The sequence below is a fragment of the Aotus nancymaae genome, unplaced genomic scaffold, assembly GCF_030222135.1.
Source record: "Aotus nancymaae isolate 86718 unplaced genomic scaffold, 86718_ANA_hifiasm-v0.15.2.pri h1tg000036l, whole genome shotgun sequence".
NCBI lineage: Eukaryota > Metazoa > Chordata > Mammalia > Primates > Aotidae > Aotus > Aotus nancymaae.
The window spans coordinates 69820874-69843642 of NW_026988450.1; the positions used below are offsets into that span (position 1 = coordinate 69820874).

At 37.8% G+C, this 22769-nt stretch overlaps 1 pseudogene; it reads right to left on the reverse strand.

The window, feature by feature from the left end:
* Positions 1–8218: 8218 nt before the first annotated feature.
* The window catches only part of LOC135277932 (large ribosomal subunit protein eL33-like), a 56479-nt pseudogene continuing 41928 nt past the window's right edge, over positions 8219–22769 (reverse strand).

Sequence of the window (22769 nt, forward strand, 5' to 3'; positions counted from 1 at the left end):
CTAGAAAATATCTATTGCCTTTATTGAGGAACTTACAGACAGGATATATCCTCTTTTCCCCTTCGTCCTTTCTGACCCGGTTATAGGAAGACTCGAAGGTGCGAGTTGCAGTATTCACCTTGTGATTATGGGTAGGGGAGCTAGAGGACAAAATCCTCTATTTGTCCCTGCTCAGACAGGCAGGGCAAAGAGATGTTAAGAACTTGAGTCCTTGGTGGTGGTGGTGAACTGCTGACCCTGTATATTGACTATGTCGTTACATGAGATGGCAAATTTTCTTTGATGTTTGAGTCTCTTCTAGCTAATGCTCCTCTCATTTTGGACAGAGTCTGGGGGAACATCTTATGAATTACTATAAATATATAAAAAGAATTATTAGACCAGCCATTGAACATATTTGCCTAGTATGAAAAGGTTTTTGAAATAACATATGAACGTATATTATTTCCTCAATTTTGTCTCAGGTAATAAAAAGAAAACGGCAGCATAGCCCCATCTCCCCATATTTAGGGCTGTGATAATTTCCTATCCTAAAGATAAACAGTTTCATGGAACTAGATGGTTCTTAGTAAGGGAAAGTCCACTGATGCTTCTGCTTTTGTGAACTGTAAATCCAGAGAAGTTCTGTTACAGAGTCCGGTTGTTGACTGATTAGCAAGTGGTAACATCACTGTGTGAAGAAAGGGGTGGGTTGTTTTATGAAGATCCCCAAGGCCTGACTCTTCTGGCACCACTAAGTGCTGGTGCTCCTCCCTCAAGCATTAGCTTTAGCCTTTGGAAGATTGATACTCCCAATGGGTGAGCATTGACGTACAGCCGAAATAGTGTGTGAAGTCAGTAATGCACTTTTAATCATCTTGGAATTTAGCTTCAAAGCTAAAGCGTCAATTAGAGATATTTAAGGTAACTTAAGCATGACTTAAGTCATTCTTCCCTACGCTCTTCTAGTATAAGCAGAGCCATTTTCATGTCAGGCTCTTTAAAATCTACTCAGAGAAGTGTTAATCGATTCAGTTATTTATTGGTCATTTATTAGGTAGAATGCTGGGCCTTTTTCAACAAAATAAGGTTAACGAGACTTGGTTCTCATCTTCAGGGGGGTCACAAACAGTTCATCAAGGGATGTAAAAAATAAGGGCAAATAATACAAGAAGAGAAATGACAAGGGTTTCAGGAGTGAAGTAAATAAGGTAAGAAGAGGTTTCAAATCTTGGAGTGATGTGCTTGGGGGAATTACAAATGTTTCCGCAGTCATGAAGAAATGACTGGATTTAAACCTAAGAAGCCACAGTCACGGAGAAATTTATCATTATCACATAATTTAGAACAAGAGATTTGTGTTTGAACCAACATGGGTTTGCAAACTTTGCTCTCTAAGAATCGAGTTAATCACACTGAGTCTGTTTCTTCTTCTCTTTAAAATGGATATGATAATACCTTATAAACTTAATTGAAAAGTTAAATTCTATGGGTTATGTAAAGGTACTAGTATCTGAACTCTTCTTTATTTTAAAAAATAGTAATCATTATCATTATTTGCATCTAGCTTTTCTGAAAAGGTGATATTGAGATGGATTCTTAAAGAATTATAGCAGATGGAAATGTGGGTAAAATATATCATAGATGACTGAACAATAAAACTGAAGACCTCATGGGGTAGTCTTTTGGTTGGGTACACAGGAGAAAAAGCTAAATGCAGATGTGACTCTAAGAATGGGATCTGGGAATACCAAAGTTGCAATCAAGGTGCCACAATGTAGTTTAGTGAGCTGATTGTATCAGCATCCCAGAACTATAGCACAGACATTGATAAAAACTGTGTCAACCTAAACAATCTAACAGCGAGATGCAAGAAAAAAGCTATGTAGCTGCTCAGCATCACTAAAGAAACCTTCTTATTTTGACTTAATTTTCTAAGTATCTCCAATGTAGAAGATAATTCAGAGCTTTATGAATATAAACATTTGGATCTGTTTACAGAGTTATTTGTGGACATTATGGTTGTATATTAGGTTCTGTGCTGTGAATGAATGACACACATGCTGAAACCTCCTTCTTCACCCACCTACTCTAGCTCTACCCAAGTGTACATAGACAGCATCACTACATACTACTAGTGGATTACATCTCACTGAAGACTTGGTATCTTTCTGTACACAGCATACTAAGCGACCAGTAGCATTGAGTTGAAGATGAAACCTAGTTGCATACCTGTTTTAGTCTCTTGTTAATTTGTTGAAACTTGAATGTACAGAAAAACGGCAAAATTAAAATTTTTGAGCTGTGGAACTGAAGTCTGGGCAGAAATATGTGGCAGAAGAAGGCAGGAGGGATGAGGCAGAAAGAGAGGTTAGAGAGACTCAAAACTTAACCCGATTTGCCATTGCCAGCTTTGATGATGGTGGTAAGGGGCCATGAGCCAAAGAGTGTGGGTTGCCCCTAAAAGAAGAGAATGATCCCCAGCTGATTACTATCAAGATAATGGGAACCTCTCAGTTCTACAACCATATGTATTCTGCCAACACGCTGAATTAATCTGGAAGTGGACTTACCTACAGAGCTTCCAGAAAGGAGCACAGCCCTGCTGATACCTTGAAATCAGCCTTGTAAGACTCTAAGCAAAGAACCAGCTAACCCATACTATGCCCAAATTTTGACCTCAAGAAACAGAAATGATAAATTCGCATTCTTTTAAACTTATGAGCTCGTGGTTATTTGTTACAGCCACAAAAAAATAACCTACAATTTAATAACTCCCTAGGAAATTTATCTTCACAAGTAAGTACCATGAGAAAATACCCAATCTCAGTATATTAAAACCACAGCAAGCAAAAGAGTACTCACTGAACACTCAGACAGGCAGAAAGCTTGAGTTTTCTCCAGTACAAAGTAAGAATTAATATACATGGAAATTAGGTTTCTGAACTCATGGGGCATAGAAGGCCTCTCGGTGTCCGAAGCATACTAGCATGTGAATACAGCTGTAATTTCCTGGTATACATTTCCGTGTCTGTTCTGAAGGAATGGAAAGCAGGAAACAAAGGAAATAGAAAATCTAATTAATAAGATTAATCATGATAACCCACAGCTAGTTTTCTGCTCTGTATAGTCATAGATTACAAGAATATAATGCATAAAACTACAGCTATATTCCCACATTCATGAGAATTATTACATAACAGGTATTTCCCAGCCAGGGGGTACAAGAGCGTAGAGGGTGGGATGGGGTGAAAAAAGCTAGAAATAATAATTTTATGGCTCTTTTCTACTGGCTAGATGGCTAGATTGCAAGAACTCCAGCTGGCTTCCTCTTCTTGCCACTCACCCACCCCACAGTTCCAGCACTTTCTGCTTCTGTTAGATCACTAAGGGACAGAGACCAATACATTTCACTTTCACTTCGATGCTAGTGATAAACGAGTGATATCATGCACATGTTGTCTGGGTTATACGATGCTGCTACTCCTCATCCTTCTCCTCTGCCCCTCCCTAACCTCCTCCCTCATCCTCCTCCTTCTTCTCTCCATCACATTTACTGAGCACCTACCACACGCCAGGCATGTGGTGTACATTACCTCAATGTCGACAGGTAGGTAGTGTTACTATCCCATTTTATGGATGAAGAAGCTGATAATTATACAGGTTAAACAGCTTGCCCAAGGTCTGAAGCCAGGAAGTGATGTTGGATCTCTAGAAGTCTGACTTCAGCCTCCATGTCTTTTATCACACACTTTAGCTTTTTCCTTTTACAGGTACCCTGAATTCTCCGACAAGTGGCATCCTAGTGCTGCTCTGCTTTTGACCTAACCCTGGATAGCATGTTTAGCAAGTGACACAACCTTGAGCTACAGAAAGTGAAAGGTACCTTGAGCCCCTGTTCGGGTGGTGAATCATAGCCTCCTAACATATGCTTTTGTCTGCACCTGCGTAGGACCTGGATATCTCACTCTCTCCCCAGGAGCAAGGTTTTAGGGTCCCAGAGCCCCAGCAGTCCACTCCATGTCTGCCTTTTACCCTCCATACTGGACCTAGGACTCTGCCTGGCATCCTCTATTCTCTCTACCTGGCTTCCTTCTCCTGCCTCTTCAGAGGGACTGTCTCCGGATGCTGCCTGCAAAAGGATCCCTGGCTTTTGATCCTAAGGCTTACATTCCTCCTCTGCTGCCTTACTCAGCCTAGCCTAGCACCTTAGAACCAGAGCTTTTGTCCAATTCTTATTTTCTGGGCTCACAGCTTGTTGAGAAGATGGTGTGAACAGCCCTTGACCATGCCAACCATTCTCACCACCATACCATAACCTTTCACTACAGCGGTCCTTCTTCTCCATCCTGACTCTTTGGGTTATTTTAATTTACTCTAATTGGATCCTAAACCAAGGATCCTTATTTTAAAACTAGCTTAGCTGCTTATCCACACTTCAGATGTGTCTCTGGAAGCACAGTCACTGAGTTTCATTGATATCAACCTCCGAGGGTCCTCTCCCTCACTCACACCTCCCCCACCCAGAGAAAGCATTTTATTTTCGGCAGCCATTTTATTTTCCACCTGCCCAGATCAGAGTTTCATTCCAGTTGGTCTGCATTTCACCACTTCTTTTTTTAACCTAATCTGAGGCTTTAAAACAACTGTTTGTTTAAAAAGTAGCAAATACATATGGTAAAAAGTTAAAACAGGACAAAGGTGTTTTAATGAATAGCATATGTCACACTCCATTTGACCAAAGAAGCCACTTTGAACTGTTTCTGCTCTCCCTGCTGATATGAGTATTGTGTTTGTGTGTGTACACACATATACATATTCATGTATATTATTTCATTTTAAATACATGAAGCACATTATGCACAATATACAATATTTTGTGCTTCTTTCTCTGTGTTGGAGCTGTTATCTTATTAGCATATGCATAAAGCTCTACCTCATATTTTTAACAGCCATTTAAAGAACATTATTTACCTAGCTGTACCCTAATTTTTTCAATATATCCCATATTAATGGACATTTAGGTTATTTGTTGCTTTTTTGCTATGTCATTATTTTAGTAAACAATATTTTATACAATGTGTGTGTATATGTGTGTGTATATATATATAATTGTGTGCATGTGCGTTTATACATATATGTATATATGTATATGCGTGTATATATATATATATATAATGTGTGTGTTTGTATGTGTGCATATACCAAGAACAGCTTGGCAATAGAGACCCCCACCCAGGCAGTGCTGAAGGCATTAAGAAGCAGAAACACAGATAGAACAGCAAAGTGGGACTATAAGGGGTCTAACAGCCTTCCAAGCTGTGAGCCTCAGGGGCTGACAGCATTCCGGGCTGAGGGCCTCTAGCAGATTCTGACCCACGTATTTATTCTCTCTGAACAAGTGACTATTATTAGCAGCAGGTGTCCTGTGTTTTCTCAGAGAACCAAGATAAACTAGGTAGGCAGCTGGTGCCTGCTTACCACTGATCAAGGACGAACCAGAAAGTTTTCTCCACGAGGGAGCCACTGGGGCAGGGTCATATATCCCGTACTTAAAGAATTGTTTTAACCAGTGTGTGGTATACTATAATCTTGCTACTTTTGAATGTGTCAAGTAGTTTTCCACTTGGGGAGGCCTGCTAGGTTGTCCTTGCCATCATTCTTCTTAGAAAACAATATATTTTATCATATACTCAGCATTTCTCAACATGCGTATATATGTATATACATACAATGTCTCTAACAAGTGTTTCTATTTCCACTTTCTCTATTCCCTTTATATTATATGCTTATGTAATTATAGTTAGTTCGTTTTTTTTTTTGAGACAGCATCTTTTTCTGTTGCCCAGGCTAGAGTGTAGAGGCGCCATCATGGTTCATTGCAGCTTCGACCTCCCAAGCTCAAGCAATTCTCCCACCTCAGCCTCTTGAATAGCTGGGACTATAGGCGCATGCCACCATGCCCAGCAAATTTTTATTTTTTATTTTCTTTTTCAAAATGGTGTCTCATTATGTTGCCCAGGCTGGTCTTAAACTCCTGAGTTAAGTGATCCTCTCACCTGGGTCTTTTAAAGTGCTGGGATCACAGGTGTGAACCACCATACCCACCCTATTTATTTCTTAACACATTTATTGATGCTCTGCTTTCTCCAATAAACTATAATCTCCTTAAAGACATGGACCTTGTTTTTCTTTAATTGCTATATTCCTGGAACCCCAGATATGTCTGGAATATAGGAGACATTAAATTAGTTTTTTGAATCAATGAATCAATGGAGAAAGACATTCTTATATATTATTTGGAGTATACCTGTGGGATAAAGTCCCATAAGTGGGAACACAAATTTAAAACATTTCCTGGTGTTTCCAAGTGTCCCTTAAGAGAAGCTGTGCCAATGTATAGTTCACCATGACTGCTGAAGAAGCCTCGTTTTCAGTCGTCTTTTTCAACTCTTATGTGACACTGAGGCAGGGGAATGGGGTCTGGAGGCAGGGAACATAAGGCTGATTCATGCTGATTTCCTAGAACTAAATCAAATGGAAACACTTCGGCTATGACAGGAAGTATCCTCTCCATTTACATAGGGCGTACACCGAGTAAATGACTTGGTAACTTTAGTTCATCCTCTTCATTTACATAGGTCATACACCACCTAACAAATAGAAACCTCTAAAGGGTATTTAAACCCAAGGAAACTCAGTAACAGGAATCTTGAGCCCCTATGCTTGGGCCCACTCCCACCCTATGGAGTGTACTTTCAGTTTCAGCCAATCTCTGCTTTTGTTGCTTCATTCTTGCTTTGTTTGTGCATTTTGTCCAGTTCTTTGTTCAAGATGCCAAGAACCTGGACACCTTTAACCAGTAACATATTTTGGCAAGCCTTCAACCAGTAACACTTTTGATCTTTGCCAGTCCTACAGGCAGTTCTGTGCTGAATATTATAGGGTCAGAAAGCTTTTTCCCACATACTAACCAAGTCCTTTACCTCTAGCACTTCAAATATCTGTTCACGACTTCCCTTGCCTTGCAGACGCTCCTCGGCCTCCCTGCGGGACTGTGGTGCTCATCCTGGCGACATAGTCACTTGGCAGATGACAGGACTCAGGGATGGTGGCCACACAGGCCTGGAAGTGGGCTTTGGCCCTTGGGCCAGGGAATCCCAGGGTCCCTCAATCCCAGAGCATGATCTAAAAGGGTGTGTGTATGTGTGTGTGTGTGCACATGTATGTATGTCCCCTGGGTGAGCCCATCGCCTAGAGGTAGCCAAGAACAGGGATCCTACCTGCCCAAGTCTAATTTCAATATTACTAATATTGGAAAATGTTTTAGATTCTTTCCTTAAAGCTGAGGTGAACAATTTTCAAATATATGTCTTTCTTTTGAAATAAATCACTCAGTACCAAGCCTACTTCCCTCACAGCTCCTAACAAGAAAGAAAACAGCAGTGTTTACAGACGTTGAAAGCACTGGAGAAAATGAAGAAAATGTATTCTTTAATATGAACATTACTATACTTTTTAAAGCCAGTAAGTTGAGAAAAAATCCAAACAATTTTGTGTGCTACTTTGTAGCTAATTAATATACAGGACCTCTTACCCCAAGGGTACAGTTTGAAAATACAAAATGCTGTATATTCCTCTCAACCGAAGAACTATATACCCAAAAGTATTGTTGCAAAACAAATTGCTGTTAAAAATTATATAATTATAAGATAAAGCAATAATTAGTAAACAGAAACATTAATGCAACTAAGAAAGTCCTTACATATTTCACGTACGTCAAAATTTAAAGGATGCATTTTCAACACATTACCTAATTGTCAGTAACATTTTGCCCATCTTAAAATAGGAATGGTGGACAATACAGTGTTTACTTTCACATACTATCTTTTACTTTGAAGAAAGTTTTCTATTTCCCTCTCCTACAGTTTTAGTGAGATGGTTGTAAATTTGCTACATTTTGTAGGGAAAAAAAAATTCTTTCTAAGACAGTACTTCTCAAACTATTTGTGGAAAAGTTCACTTTTATCCACAAATTTATCCTTGATCAATATTCTTATAAAACAAAAGAACAAATCACTAGAAATATAATATAGGAAAGGTACAAAACAGCAAAGAAAAAAGGCATAAAAACTATATCAATATGTTTTATAATCAAAAAAACAGTTATATACATTTTTTTCTTTCTTTCTTTTTACAAGAGCACAAATCCACTTTTATTTATTGACTTTTCGCTACTTTAAATCCTTGAGGGGTACAGCATCACTCGGATTCTGTGTCCAATAGCCTAAGCAGGAAGATTGCTTTGGAATTTGGCACAAACCATGCCACTGTTTCAATGGGCCCGAGTTACCTTTCCCCAGATTACTCTGGTTTGGTTTGGTTTGCCACCAGGAGTCACTGTGTTGTTCTTTGCTATATATACATAAGTACATCTCTTGCCCAAATAGAATTCTGTTTGATCTCGGCCATAAACACCTTCAATTTTAAGAAGAGCTGTGTGTGCCCTTTGGTTCTGGAGACCCTACTTATAGCCAGCAAAAATGGCCTTGGACCACAGGCTTCCAGACAATATTTCCTTTTAGAAGTCCTCTTCCCAGCAGGTCTCCACAGGATCCAAGATGGCAGAAAGAGAAAGGGAAGCTACAATTTTATTAAAGCTTGTTCTCGATGTCTATTCTCCCCCAGCAGACAGATAACAAACCTTCAGAAATCGTTCTGGCCCACAAAGCACAGTAGAGAATGACTCTCTTTACGGGCATATTCCAGAGATTGATTCCTTGTCCATATATTCCATTCCTTTCAGAATTTCTATGAAGTTTTGACTGTCACCTTCGGGACCCTGTTTAAATTCTTTTTTTATTCGTTGTAGATATTCAAGGTAACTTGTGATAGATAAAGCTTTGGATGACCTTGATTTAATCCAATAGCTGGAATTGAGTTGGTAAATGACTTTCCCTATTTTGACTCTCTGCTGACCAGCACATTTTGGAAAGCCACAGAGCACACGTCGCAGCCCTGTTAGGTTCCCTCCATTCATACCCAGTTCATCACCCCAGACAGGCCCTCAATGGCATTTCTAGGACTCAGGGCTATTTTTATTTAATTTTCTTTATTTTTCCCAAAGCTGAAGTGTAAAACCGTTACCCACACTCTTCTATTCTCTTTCCCTCCATTTTTATCTTTCCATTATTTTATTTCCATTTTTTTCTAATGCTCTACAAGAAAAGTGATGGAAAAATTAGTGCCTAGTGAACACAAAACTCTCTCATTTGAAGATGTAAATTGATCAAAACCTCTATAAACTAGAATCTTAAGTAAAGGAGAAACTCACAGTTAACAAAATTAGTTACCTAAAAATTAACTTTAGATATAAAATATTTTCATTAAAATTTGCGTAAGATAGATCTTTAATGGACAATAATAAAAATCCCATGTCTGATGAACTTTCCTAAAACTTTAGTGTTTGTATCAGGTAACTAGGTGTGTCTGCACTAGTTAAATGGGTCTTAGGTGTGACATGATTTATCAATCGTATGTTTTTGTAGCTAGGTAAAAGTTAAGGTTTAAACTCTTTACAACCACACAGCCAGCAGTAGCTTCTCCCTTGGAGATACTCAATAGAAAGCACTATTGGAGGATCAAAGCCTCCCTGCTCTGAGGCCAGTTTGGGCGATGACAATCGGTGTGAGGTTTATCATACCACTTCGTTTGGAGCTTCGGACTTGTCATTTGTTAAATAAAGACAGGAAAACCTTAGTGCAGATCAAATGAAGGGTGTGGTTGAGATTTAAAAGCAAAATCACCTCTCCACAATGAAACCATCACTAGTGACTAACGACTTCTTGAGAATTTAATCTGAGCTTCTCATTGAGCACATGTTGTCTGCCAGGCTTTGTTCTAAGTGCTTTACAAGCATTAACTCCTGTGATTTTCAGAGCGGCATGATGAGGCAGGTACTATATTCATTCTCAGTTTGCATTTGAGCAAACCAAAGCACATTAAATGCCAAAATGGATTAAATCATTGACTCAGGGACACATGGCTAGGGAGTCAGTCCTGGGATTTGAACTAAAGGCAGTTCATAGTTAACATTTTTAACACTATGCTATGCCTAGTCCTGGAGATTCTTGCAGTCTAATTAATACAGGTATCCAGGGCCGGGTGTGGTGGCTCATGCCTGTAATCCAATACTTTGGGAGGCCAAGGTGAGCAGATCACTTGAGGTCGGGAGTTTGAGAGCAGCCTGATCAACATGGTGAAATCTTGTCTCTACCAAAAATGCAAAGATTAGCTGGGCATAGTGGTGCCCGCCTGTAATCCCAGCTACTCGGAAGACTAAGGTGGCAGAATCACTTGAACCAGGGAGGTGGAGGTTACACTGAGCTGAAATCATGCCACTGCACTTCAGCCTGGGTGACAGAGTGAGACCCTTAAAATACATATAGGCACCCAGATGTCAACTTTGGTTGGCATCTCTTGAATATTTTAAAACTCTACCTCTTGAATATTTTAAAACTCTAACCCTTGCTTTGAACTTAGTCCCGTTGTTTTCATTCAGATCACTAGCTCCTACATTAGTAAATGATTATTCAGTAATCAGTCATTATCAGGCATGTGTGAGATGTTGGAGGGCATCATGGTGAGAAAGTCACATTCACTGCCACAGTGGTGTTTATTATTTCCATAAGTAAGACAACATTAAATACGTATGTACGGAATGAGAAAATAATTATTTGACAGTGACAAGTGCTATGAAGGCTAATGCCACTATCATCTGTGCCTAGACTTCTGTAACAACCTCTTCATTGATCTGCCTGCCTCTAGCATTGCTCCATTCCAAGCTGTTCAGCACAAAATGCAGTCTGATCCATCTAAATGCAAATTTGACCATTTGGTGATCTTGCTTAAAGTCTCCCATGCCCCTTTGCCATCGCTCATAGGGGTCAATCTAAGCTCCCTGGTAACGGGCTTCTACCTCCCTCTTCAGTTACTTCCTGTATTCTTTGCTTCTGGATTTTATGCCACATTAGTTAAAGTTCCCCGTAGGCACTACTCTCCTATGCATACACTATGTTTCTGTTTCTGTGCCTTTGTTCAGGTTGCCATCTCTACTTGAACCCCTTTCCACCCTTCATTTCCCATCTTATGTTTACCTTTCAAGAATCACTGCTTCTAGCAGGACTACCCCAACACAAGTTAAGAAGGACTAAAAGCAAATGACATTGTGGTTTTTATGCCTTGATCAACTACTGTGTCTCTGTGTTATTTTCATCATTGCATAGAGGTGCCAAGGGAAACACCTAGTATGCAATTGATACTCAGCATATGTTTACAGAAATGAACCAGAGAAGTTAACAGGTTCTATCATCTCTCCCAAGTCTGTAGTACCTATCCCATTTCTCTCCCTGAAGAAGGAGGATGTTTATAGCTATATCTTAGTGAATGTAATTGATATTTTTTCCAAGTACCATTCTCAGGTAAATGCTGACTCCCGCTTCACCTGAGATTAGACACCTGATGCCTGCAGATCTGGGAAAATTCTAGGTCTTTATAATACTTATTATCCACACATTCGGAGCTACAGAAAACAGGTTTTCACTTTCATCAGGCATAGTGGTAAAAGAAAAAAAAAAGCATTGAAATGACTCTACAACAATATTGCCTTCTATATTTTATGTCAAAGATAGGTTGGAGGAGTTGAACACATAATGCAGCATGAAACAATTTATTATATTTTGTCATGTTCTAGAACCAGGTTTCACATACATTCTAGGTGTTTAATGAGCAGATTCTTTTCAACTCCTCTGAATAAACAGGACATACTCTCTTATCATTATATGAAGAAAGGCCCAGGAACACTATCCAGTAAAGACCATGGCTGAAATACGGTTTCTACTGATGCATGTAATCAAAATTATATATGAGAAAATGAGTTGAAATTAAATATTTGTAAACAAAGTAACCTCTCCAATTCGTTTGTCAATTTTGTTTCCTTTATGATCACATTCCCAATTAGAAATCAACATTTTTTAGAATGAATTTAGATTTCCAAGGATATTTCCCAAAATTGCCAAGAGATTCATTACTCAACATACAAGAAAAATAAATGTACTAAGTTTTTACTTATGTGAGGGCAATTTTAATATTTAATGATTACGGGGAAGAAATATTGTGCTTTTCTACCATATTCTGTGGAAATAGAAATTGAGAGCATTTTCTGCAAGTTTTAGAAATGTCTTATTGGAAAAGTTAATAAAACCAAAGAATCAACACAATTCTATAGTGTTCTTGAAGGTAAATTTGTGAGCTATGTGTTTCTTTTTAAAGACAGAAACAGAACTCAATCTTAAAAGTACACTGAGCAAAGATTCATTCCCTGAGAAATGTGTTCCCTCAATCCTTTTGTACTCTGCAATAAAATGTAGCACAAGCAAATAAGAATTTATTTACTGCTGCATAAAACTTTGGAGAAACAGGCAAGGAAAAGAAGCCTGCTTTCGATTTCTACCATCTGGAAATATTAGAACTCAAAGCTAAGATCTTTCCAGTTTTCTTGTAGGATAATAAGTAATGTGTCTTCTTCACTCTGCAGCTCTGCAGGCCAGAATAGATGTTATAGGAATAGTGATTGTCATAGGTAAATTTCTCCACATAAGTATATGATTCCTCAAAAACTTGAGAAAAATATTAATTTGGCTTTTTAAAATGTGCAACCCTCACAAGTTTTAAATTAGAGAAGTTATGTGCAAAGTCATCATTGCTCTGTTTTGTAATCCCTTGTAAACATAGAACTTAACAATATTTCTTGAAAATAAGAAAACCTTTTCTTGAAAATAGATAAAATCATTTTTTTCTAAATAACATCTGAATAACGAGATTAGCCCTGAGTTTCAGAATGAGCCCTCTGAAGTATTACTTGACATTTTGCAAGTCACTTAACCCCTTTGGAGCTTCTGTTTCTCTACTGTAAAATAATACTGACCACCCACCAAATTCAGGGACCTGAAGGCAACCCTAGACTTCAGAAGTGTGCCAGTGCTGAGCATGAAAGTGTCATATAACTTCCAAGGAGGCAGAGTAGTCTGCTGTGGAAAGGGTTCAATTATCCCTCAGGAAACCAAGGTCTTGTTTTGTTCTCGATTTGGAGACTAAGTGACCTTTGAGAGGCCATCGCTCTTAGAGCTTCATTCATTCTTAAGGCATCATCAAACCTCAATCACCACTGAATTTCAAACTCTCTTCTTTCTCCTGCTGATGTTTGGTTTTGTTTTTTCCTCCTATACTCTTAATGTCTCATTCTATCAATTTCCTTGTCCTAACTGCTATGGTTTGAATGTGTCCCACAGAGTTCTTGTGTTAGAAATAAACCTCCACTGCAACAGTGTGAACTGTTAAAGAGGTGATTAGTTCATGAGGCTGTGCACTCACGAATGGATTAATGGCATTATGGCAGGAGTGGGTTTGTTATAAAAATGAATTCAGCTCTTGTGCACTCTCTTTTGCCATTGTGACGCCTTCCACCATGTTATGACATAGCGATAAAGCTCTCGTCAGATGCAGCCCTTTATCTTAAACTTCCCAGCGTCCAGAATCATGTGTCAAATCAAATTTTATTGTTTATAAATTATCCAGTTTGTGATATTTTGTTACAGCAGCACAAAACAATGACACTAACATATTTAATATTTTTTCACTAAGAAAATCTGAAAATTGTCATAAGATCCTTGTGTTCTTCTTTGAAAAAGTCACTTGGAAAAAGATAAACATAAATAATAATAATTTTTTGGTAAATTCACCAGATAAAATTGTTTTGCAGTTTCCAAGCAATAGATCAAAACTAAATCAAGTTTTTAAATTTCTTCCTTTTACTGTTCCTCAACCAATTTTGACCCCAGATGAAAGGAACTATATTTAATTATCCCTGCTATTTTAATCATAAATTAAACCAAATTTTACATTGAAAATTGAGAAATAAATTTTACTCCCGAGAAAATGGACAGAGTTTATCCAAGGAAATTTAAAGATAAATAGCAACAATAATGTTAAGACAAGATGATCATCTAAAACACATCTCACTGCAAGTGATTCAAAGAAGTAATTTCCATTTATTTATTGTCTTTAATTGTGATTAGGAAAAAATATTACTTGAGGACTTTTTACAGTGCTTAATAATTCTACTGTTATTTGATAATTTGAGGTTTTCATGATATTTGCTAGTTAGAAACATGATCTTAAAAAAAAAAAAAAGGCTTTGCAGTTATCTTCCTAAGCCAAAAAACCGCCCCCACCCCCCCAAAAAAAAAAAAAAAAAAAAAGGGAATGCAGACTTCATGGTGATAAATAGAGTTCACGATGCTTCTGCTAGGTGCACCCCTTCTGCTTCTTGGTATGTTGATTACATTCGGTCATGGACATCATTGGTAGACTCCCCAAAATTAAATGAAGTATAGAATAGGCACTTATGAGAAAATAGCTTTAGGTCAGTGTCAAAGCGCTTGAATGGCAAGCAGCAAAAAGTGGCCAGCAGCTCATTGGCAAGAGCTTTAAAGAGGCTGTGTTCACCTGAATCCAGTGGATCATAGTTCTCTATTAAGAGAGGAAAAAATAGGTAAGAAAGACAGCGAAACTCTAAGAGGTTTTTAATTGATATCAAGAAGTGTACGTTTAAAAATAAAATAGGCCCGGCGCAGTGGCTCACACCTGTAATCCCACCACTTTGGGAGGCCAAGGCAGGCGGATTACGAGGTCAATAGATCGAGACCATCTTGGCCAATATGGTGAAACCCCGCCTCTACTAAAAAAATACAAAAATTAGCTGGGTATGGTGGCACGCGCCTGTAGTCCCAACTACTCGGGAGGTTGAGGCAGGAGAATTGCTTGAACCCAGGAAGCGGAGGTTGCAGTGAGCCGAGATAGCACCACTGCACTCCAGCCTGGCGCCTGGCGACAGAGCAAGACTCTGTCTCAAAAAGAAAATAATAAAATAAAATAGACAGATGTATTTGACATTAAAAAAGAAACAAACAAAATAAAAGAGAGTCCTTTGTAGGGCACAGAAGTGAAAAGGTCATTTGCAAAGAAGCACAGTACATAACTCAGGACTAAGTAAATTAAACACTTTGTTATGGAGAATTTGCTACATTATTCTGTTTTGCAGAGTAACTCCAAAGTATGAATATTCACAAACCAGAAATACAAACTGGTCACAAAGATGACAGAAGCTATAAAAATAAGTGGCAAAAAACGTAGCTAAAAACGAGAATGACTCTAGCATAGTGCTAGAGGAAAAGAATTTTTAAAGAATGAGGTATCTACATCCTTTAGATAAGAAATAGGCTAGAAAAATTACAAAATATCCCAAGCAGCTTGAGGAATAAGAGACTCCAAAATAACGTAGAAGAGGATATGGGAAGAAGGACAACTGTCTAGTGAGATCTTTCAGACGGAGTCCAGAGAAGAAGACCCAAGGTACCTCAGCTGACGGACAGCATTAACTACCAGACATGTGGAAAAGCCACCTTGCACCTTTCAGCCCAGTCCATACAGCTGCCTTCTGACAGCAACTACCCTAGTAAGTCTAAGCAAGGCCAGGAAAACCACTCTTCAACTTATAGAGTTGAGAGAAAGAATAAATTGTTCTTCAAAGAACAGATCTCTTTGCAGCCTGTATACCCCAAACAAATGAGAGGCAAAAAATTATTTAACCTTGTTATCCTGTGCATAATAAAATCAATGTTTGCTGTATTTTATTTTGCATCTATAGTTTGTACTTTGGCAAAATATCCACAAATTCCAGATAAGATAATTTGTCACTAAAGCCATTAATTTTTCATTCCTCCAGCACACAAAATGGACTGATTATCAAAGAGTATACTACGTTTCTTTTACAACAGTAGTTTAAGCTATGAAAATTCCACTGATTCCAATTCCATAAAATATTTTAAGACCAGGGCATAAAGGAATGCATTTTTCCATGAATCCTGGAGAAAGTTCTGAACTTCCTGATAAAACAATCCATGTTGTTAAAAGATCTAATGATATGAAATAACAAACAAATGCTTTCATCACAAATGCTGGGACTGATGAGGCTATGTTAACATAGGACATTGATTAATGACCATTTATCCATACTTCCTCTGATGTATACAAATCAAGTATATTCCAGGTATGTTCCATACATAAGTAGGGGTTCTTTGCTCTTCATTTAAATTGTTAAGTTCTTTAAGTCATCTTGAAGAGTCATTATTTTCTTTGTGAAATTGAAATTATGTTTCTCATATTACACAAGACTTTTGCTCTGACAACATAAAAGTTACAGAAAGAAAAAAATCCAATCTTAAACTACCATTACATATTTAACTTGTAATTGCAGAATCCTCATAGTTATAACAGGCAACAACAGCTGAAATGATGGCGGGGGAGGGGAGAATTTTTAAGACCAAAGCTGGAAGAGTATAGAAGACTGGATCCAGAAACAAAAATAAAGATTTTTCATAGAATTGCTGCTTATTATCAGTTATTTATACCAGTTCAGTATAAAATGTACCATTGTATAGTATGGTCTACCTCTTCTTCTACACTTTCTTTTTCGTTAAGTCTACATCTTTTCCAGCAGGCCTGCCAGTATACCTAACAGATTCTCTTTTTGTGTGTTGGTAACTATAATGCTGTCTTTGCACAAGCAGGTCTTAAAACAAACAAACAAAATGACCTCTGTTCATTATTTTTTTCAAAATTACTCTGGACAAACCCTACCCTAACCATTGCAACTAACAAGTTCAATTCATAAAAGAATAAAACCACTCATGGTCATCAACAGCAAGCCTTGAATGCTGAACTTTTTTTCCTAATATTGGACTGACTATACAGTTTGGCACCAGTAAACAGGACTCGTATTGCCGACTTCCCTTTAACAGTGTTGGCTATAAACTTTTCTCTAGCTGTTACTGCCATTGAGGATTTGTCTGCATATTTGAGGGGGAGAGCCAGGAAAAACAGTTGTGTTTGCCCAAGAACATGAGTCTATCCAATAGTGGAATAAGCTGGGGATATCTAAGTGAGCTTAGGGTTTTGCACTCAGCTTAAAAGTGATCCTTCCCTTGATCTTCTCAATGCATTTTCTTAAGGGTATTGAAAGCTGAAGTTCTCTGAAGAAAGGTTTCTGCAAACAAGGCCAGGAACACTAAAACCTCAAACCCATGTAAATGGGATCAGCTGTTTGCTCTGAACCTATTTCTCACTAGTGGCCAGTCAGCTAACTCCACTCTCCCACACAAGAGAGTTAAATCAGTGGTCAGAAATCATATAGTTAGAGATTAGACTAACAGGCTGAGGATTAGAATCTATCCCAACACCCAAGCCTACTCCTGTCTGGCATGTTCTTTCTCTGCGTACAAGACAACATTCTTAGTTTTTACGTAGAGTTAAAAGATGTGTAGGATCTATGACTGCCCTGAAGGGGTTTTCATTTTCATGCAGGAGACATAAACACATATTAATTAAGTTACAATGAAATATTGAAATAGTCTAAAATGTCACAAGGCAGCAGAAGTGTCTTTAACATCAAAATTTCGAAGAAAATTCTGACTCTGGAAAATATTTAATATATATTCTGGAGGTGAAAATTAACATAGGTTAATTCCTAACTGATATTTCACTTAAAGAGAACAGAGAGGAGAGAGTTTGGGACCTGACTGAGAAAAACCTTGATACACCACTTAGGGTCTGAATTTTCTGATCAGTGCGTCCTGCTGACTTGGGAAATGCTTACTTGCCTTGAAACCGTCTGTGCATGTTTTCCATTGCCTGTCTTACAGTCAAGGATTTCCCTGCATTTTAAGATGACAGCTGTTAGCTGAATAAATAGAGCATAAATGTTAAAAGATTAGGAAGCCACGTACTCACTGATAAAAACATATTCATAGGCAGGGAAGATGAGTACCTTTGCAAGAGAGGTGGCAAAATGTTGAGGTTAGAGAGAGCCTCCTGAGATCCCTGGGTTATATTCAAAAGCCTATTTTGTGCATAATATCACCCCTTACACCAGCACCTATTGGTTACTGAAGTTTTAAGCACACATGAAAACTGACATAACATTTTAATTTAGAACTTATTAAACTAACACAGAAATAGTCATTTTTTTTTTCAGTATCCAATCCTTGAGTTCAGAAGGTTTAATTTATAAACAGGGTGCTGGGCCATACAGTCATCCCTTCTTATGATGAAGTCTGTTTATGATACATTATTTTGCACATATATTTATTTCTTCACCCTTTTATACAACTCTAAGAATTTCATATATGGTTTAAGTAAGTCAGTTGTTGCTCTGGAGTCCTCAAACTACCTTTTCAAATGTGTAAAATAAAAACAAAATTAAGCATTTGGATGGTGAATAGATATAGGAAGAAAAAGCCTCTTTGTATCCATATTATCTGAAAATATTGGCATTTTATTTTCGTTAAAAGTATACACAGTTGTGGGTAGTGTACCTTTCTAATAAGCAAAGGTCAGAAAGTGAAAAGCAATTTCATACTATTCATTTCTTATTTTAGAGCTATAAAAACAATTGTCAAGTTTAACTGATTGGAAGTTTTATTAAATATAATTGGCCTACATTATCTTTCACAGAATCACTTTTACTAAATAATTGATTTGCATTTATTCTATAAGCTTCTAATAAGAAATACAATTAGGCACAATATTATTAAGCCAGCTTTTACTTTAAAGGTATAAGTGAAATACAGAAAATATCTTTCAGGCCTTGGCTAAGAAAAACTTTGTTTCTGCTGAGTAGCCATTAAAAATTTATTGACATGGTGGGTTCTATAACTGATGGTTTTTACCTCTTTGCCTTGGCCACTGGGTTCAGAATTAAAGTTGAGCCAATGTAATTTTGGTCAGGACCTCGTAAGATACATGTACTTGCATAACACAACCCCTGGCTTCATTGCTATTCTGTCATTTTATTCTACAAGGTTTTAGGTTCTTTACATATGATAGCTCCTGTTATGGACAGAGCTGTGTCCCCTCAAAATTTACACGTTAAAGTCCTAACCACACAAAGTGACTGTATTTGGAGACAGAGCCTCTAAGAGACTAACTAAATGTAAATGTCATAGGGTGGGACCCTAATCCAACAGGAATGATGTCCTTATGAGAAGGCAAGGAAACACCAGAGCTCTTTCTCTCTCTCTCTGCACTCACACAGAGGAAAGGCAATGTGATGACCCAGCAAAAAGGCAGTGCCCTGAAAGCCAAGAAAAACTACCCCACCAGGGGACTGTAAATCAGTTCAACTATGCAGAAGAAGTGTGGCTATTCCTCAAGGATCTACCAACCAGAAATACCAATTGACCCAGCAATCCCATTACTGGGGATATACCCAAAAGATTATAAATCATTCTACTATAAAGACATATGCACACAGATGTTTACTGCAGCACTATTAACAATAACAAAGACTTGGAACCAACCCAAATGCACATCAATGATAGACTGGATAAAGAAAATGTGGCACATATACACCATGGAATACTATGCAGCCATAAAAAAAGGATGAGTTTATGTCCTTTGCAGTGATATGGATGAAGCCAGAAACCATCATTCTCAGCAAACTAACACAGGAACAGAAAACCAAACACCACATGTTCTCACTCATAGTGGGAGTTGAACAATGAGAACACATGGACACAGGGAGGGGAACATCACACACCAGGGGCAGTCAGAGGGTGGAGGGCAAAGAGAGGGAAAGCATTAGGATAAATGCATGTGGTGCTTAAAACCGAGATGGCAGATTGATAGGTGTAGCAAACCATCATGGCACATGTATACCTCTGTAACAAATCTGCACGTCCTGCACATGTATCCCAGAACTTAAAGCAAAATTTAAAAAAAGAAAGAAAAGAAAAATTACCCCACCAGAAACCAATCCTGTCTGCTGGCACTTTGGTTGTGGACTTCCAGCCTCCAGAACTATGAGATAATATATCTCCACTGTTTAAACCACCCAGTATCTGGAAACCTGCTATAGCAGTTTGTGTAGACCAATATATCTTTTTCTTTTTCTTCAGCAGTCAATCCTTTAAAATAGGAGAGCTCTATTGCACTATGTAGTCATCTGGCCACTCCTTCTTTCCCTGTTCCCTGAGAATATCTTTGATTACCCCGATCCCCACCTTACAGAGATTGGTATGAGTAGGACATACGTCTGGGAGATTTATCTGCATCATTCTAATGTTCAGAAATTCTCTCTCTTTTGACTATATCTTCCTTTTGTACCTGCTGTGTGAATGTGGGGTGGGGCAAAGTGTGTGGTGTGTAGAGGTCAAATCTTAAGGACTGTGCCTGTTTTTTATACAAATTAGAATATCTCAGTCCATGTTAACACACATTTTCTTGTCTTGAGAGTGCCACAGCCTCGCTGGCTTTCTTGGCTATTCCTTCCTGGCTTAATCATCACAGTTCCATAAGTGCCAGAGAAGCATTAACTGAACTGTGGTTTCTGAATCCTGGTTCTGTATTCAGGGGCAAGTGTGAAATGAGGGGACTAGGCACTTGGGGCTACATTTGACATTTTATAGAGTACCTAAAATCAAGCACATCTTGCCACTTCTTTCTGAAACAGCATACATCTTCCCTAATAATCTAGGATACAAAAAATTCATATGCACTCTAGTGTGAAAACTTTGTTACTTGTTCTTATAATGAATAGCCATGACCTTATTATTCCAAGAGAGCATTTATCCCTTCCTTGACCTGAGTCACATTATGCATTACAAAAATTTCTACATTGACTGATAGATACATGGCAACCTTAAATGTCATCTCTGTAATCAATAGGCAACTCCACTGACGGAGAGAGATGAAGGGGAGATTTACAATTCACCTTGCCAGAAGTACTGATATGGACTGAATTACCCCCAAGAAGTAATGATGGCAGAGTTACAAAACAGATTTTATAACCAAATGTCCTATTGGCCTAGGACATTTACAACATAAATTTCATATCCATATAACTTGCTATGTTAAAAGGGCTTGGTTGTTTAATCACCACTTCTCTTAGTTCAGACTGCTATAAGTAAATACCACAGACTATGTACCTTAAGCAGCAAACATTTATTTCTCACAGTTCAGGAAGCTAAAAAGTCCAAGATCAAAGTGCTGGCCAGTGAGGTTTCTGTGAGGGCCCTCTTCCTGGTTTGCAGACTGTCACCTACTTGCTGTATCTTCACATGGTGGAGAGAGAGATCATCTCTCTCAGGTCTCTTCTTATAAGGACACTAATCCCAATTCATGAGGGCTCTACCCTTATGACCTAATTGCCTCCCAAAGGCCCTATGTCCAAATACCATTACATTAGGGATTCGTGATTCAGCATACAAATTTGAAGGGAACACAAACACTCTGTCCATAGCATGACTGTTTTGACAAACAATGAGTAAAAGAGCTATTTTGAAGGGTTTTCCTTGGAGGTAAGAGGGAGCCATCACTTCCTCCACTTTTGTGGAGGTCTTGTGGTGTTGAAATGTTGGCCTTGGCTTTCTGAAAAAGCATTTGAAGCTCTCACAAAGCGACCTGAAAGACTAAACTTTTGATTGAATGATAGGGTGAGAGATGCTATGATATTTGGCCAACGACACCCACAGGAGATATTGCGGCCATGAGGGTCCAGGGAGCTCATAGCTGTCAACAGTTTCAAATATTTCAAAGGCCACGCCTTCTACTGCTTTTAATCTTACTTTTCAGAGTCACAAACTTCTTGAAATTAGTACATTTTGAAGACAGTCCACAAGAAGACATTCTCTTGGAGCTTACCAGCTACACCGGCAATGCATACAGATGTTAAAACTAGAAAATGAACTGTCTGGCTTTGGTATCTAAGAAGAACAGAAAATTTCTATCAAAACATTGAAACAAACATGTGATCTTGATTTAATTCAACTAAACAAGACCCAAGATCTTTAGTTTGTTCTTGTAGTTAAGGCTTATTTTAATTTCACTTCTAGTTACTTTCAGTCTGGATAGTCAAATAGGCTCTAGGATTAAAAAAAGTTTGTGTGACTAAAAAAATAACTACCCACTGTATGTATATGTGTATGTTAGGCATGCACACACATCTGTGTATATGCACATCGATATATGTATATAGATGCACGTGTGTGTATATGCATAGATATATCCTAGGTAAAAATTTGGGTTCACTTGTTTTTAACTTTTTTCCTCGTGAAATTTAATCATTGTATTTCTCAGACATATTACTTTAAAGAATACGCTCTTTAGCTACACAGAGTAACTGGTTTAATTCCTTGGTATGAATACCTTCTATTTTTAGCAAATTATTGGTTTCTGGTATGGTGACCTATATCAACTAAAGATTAGGAGAGTTTTGGGTGGATGTAATATATAACTGACATTCATTTCTTGTTGCTTAGGGCTTAAGCATATTATATAGTTTGCTATTTAAGTAGTTGGTGATGAAAATTTGTTAATAAAACATATTTAATTGTCTCCAATTTTTTTATTATTTAATTAAGAAAAAAATACCTTTAGCATGCAACAGATGTATAGTTACACTACTGTAGAAATACATTACATATATTACAAGACATGGAAAATGAAAATTTAAAATTGTGACAAAAATGAAATAAACAGCATTATATAAATACTTTTATTATATTTAATGGTATAAAAATTTGGGGTCTCAATATGCTATTAAAAATTGCATATTATTAATAGCATATTGTAGAAGTCTGTGTAGAATTGCCTCTCTGGTGGTAACAATACTGAGC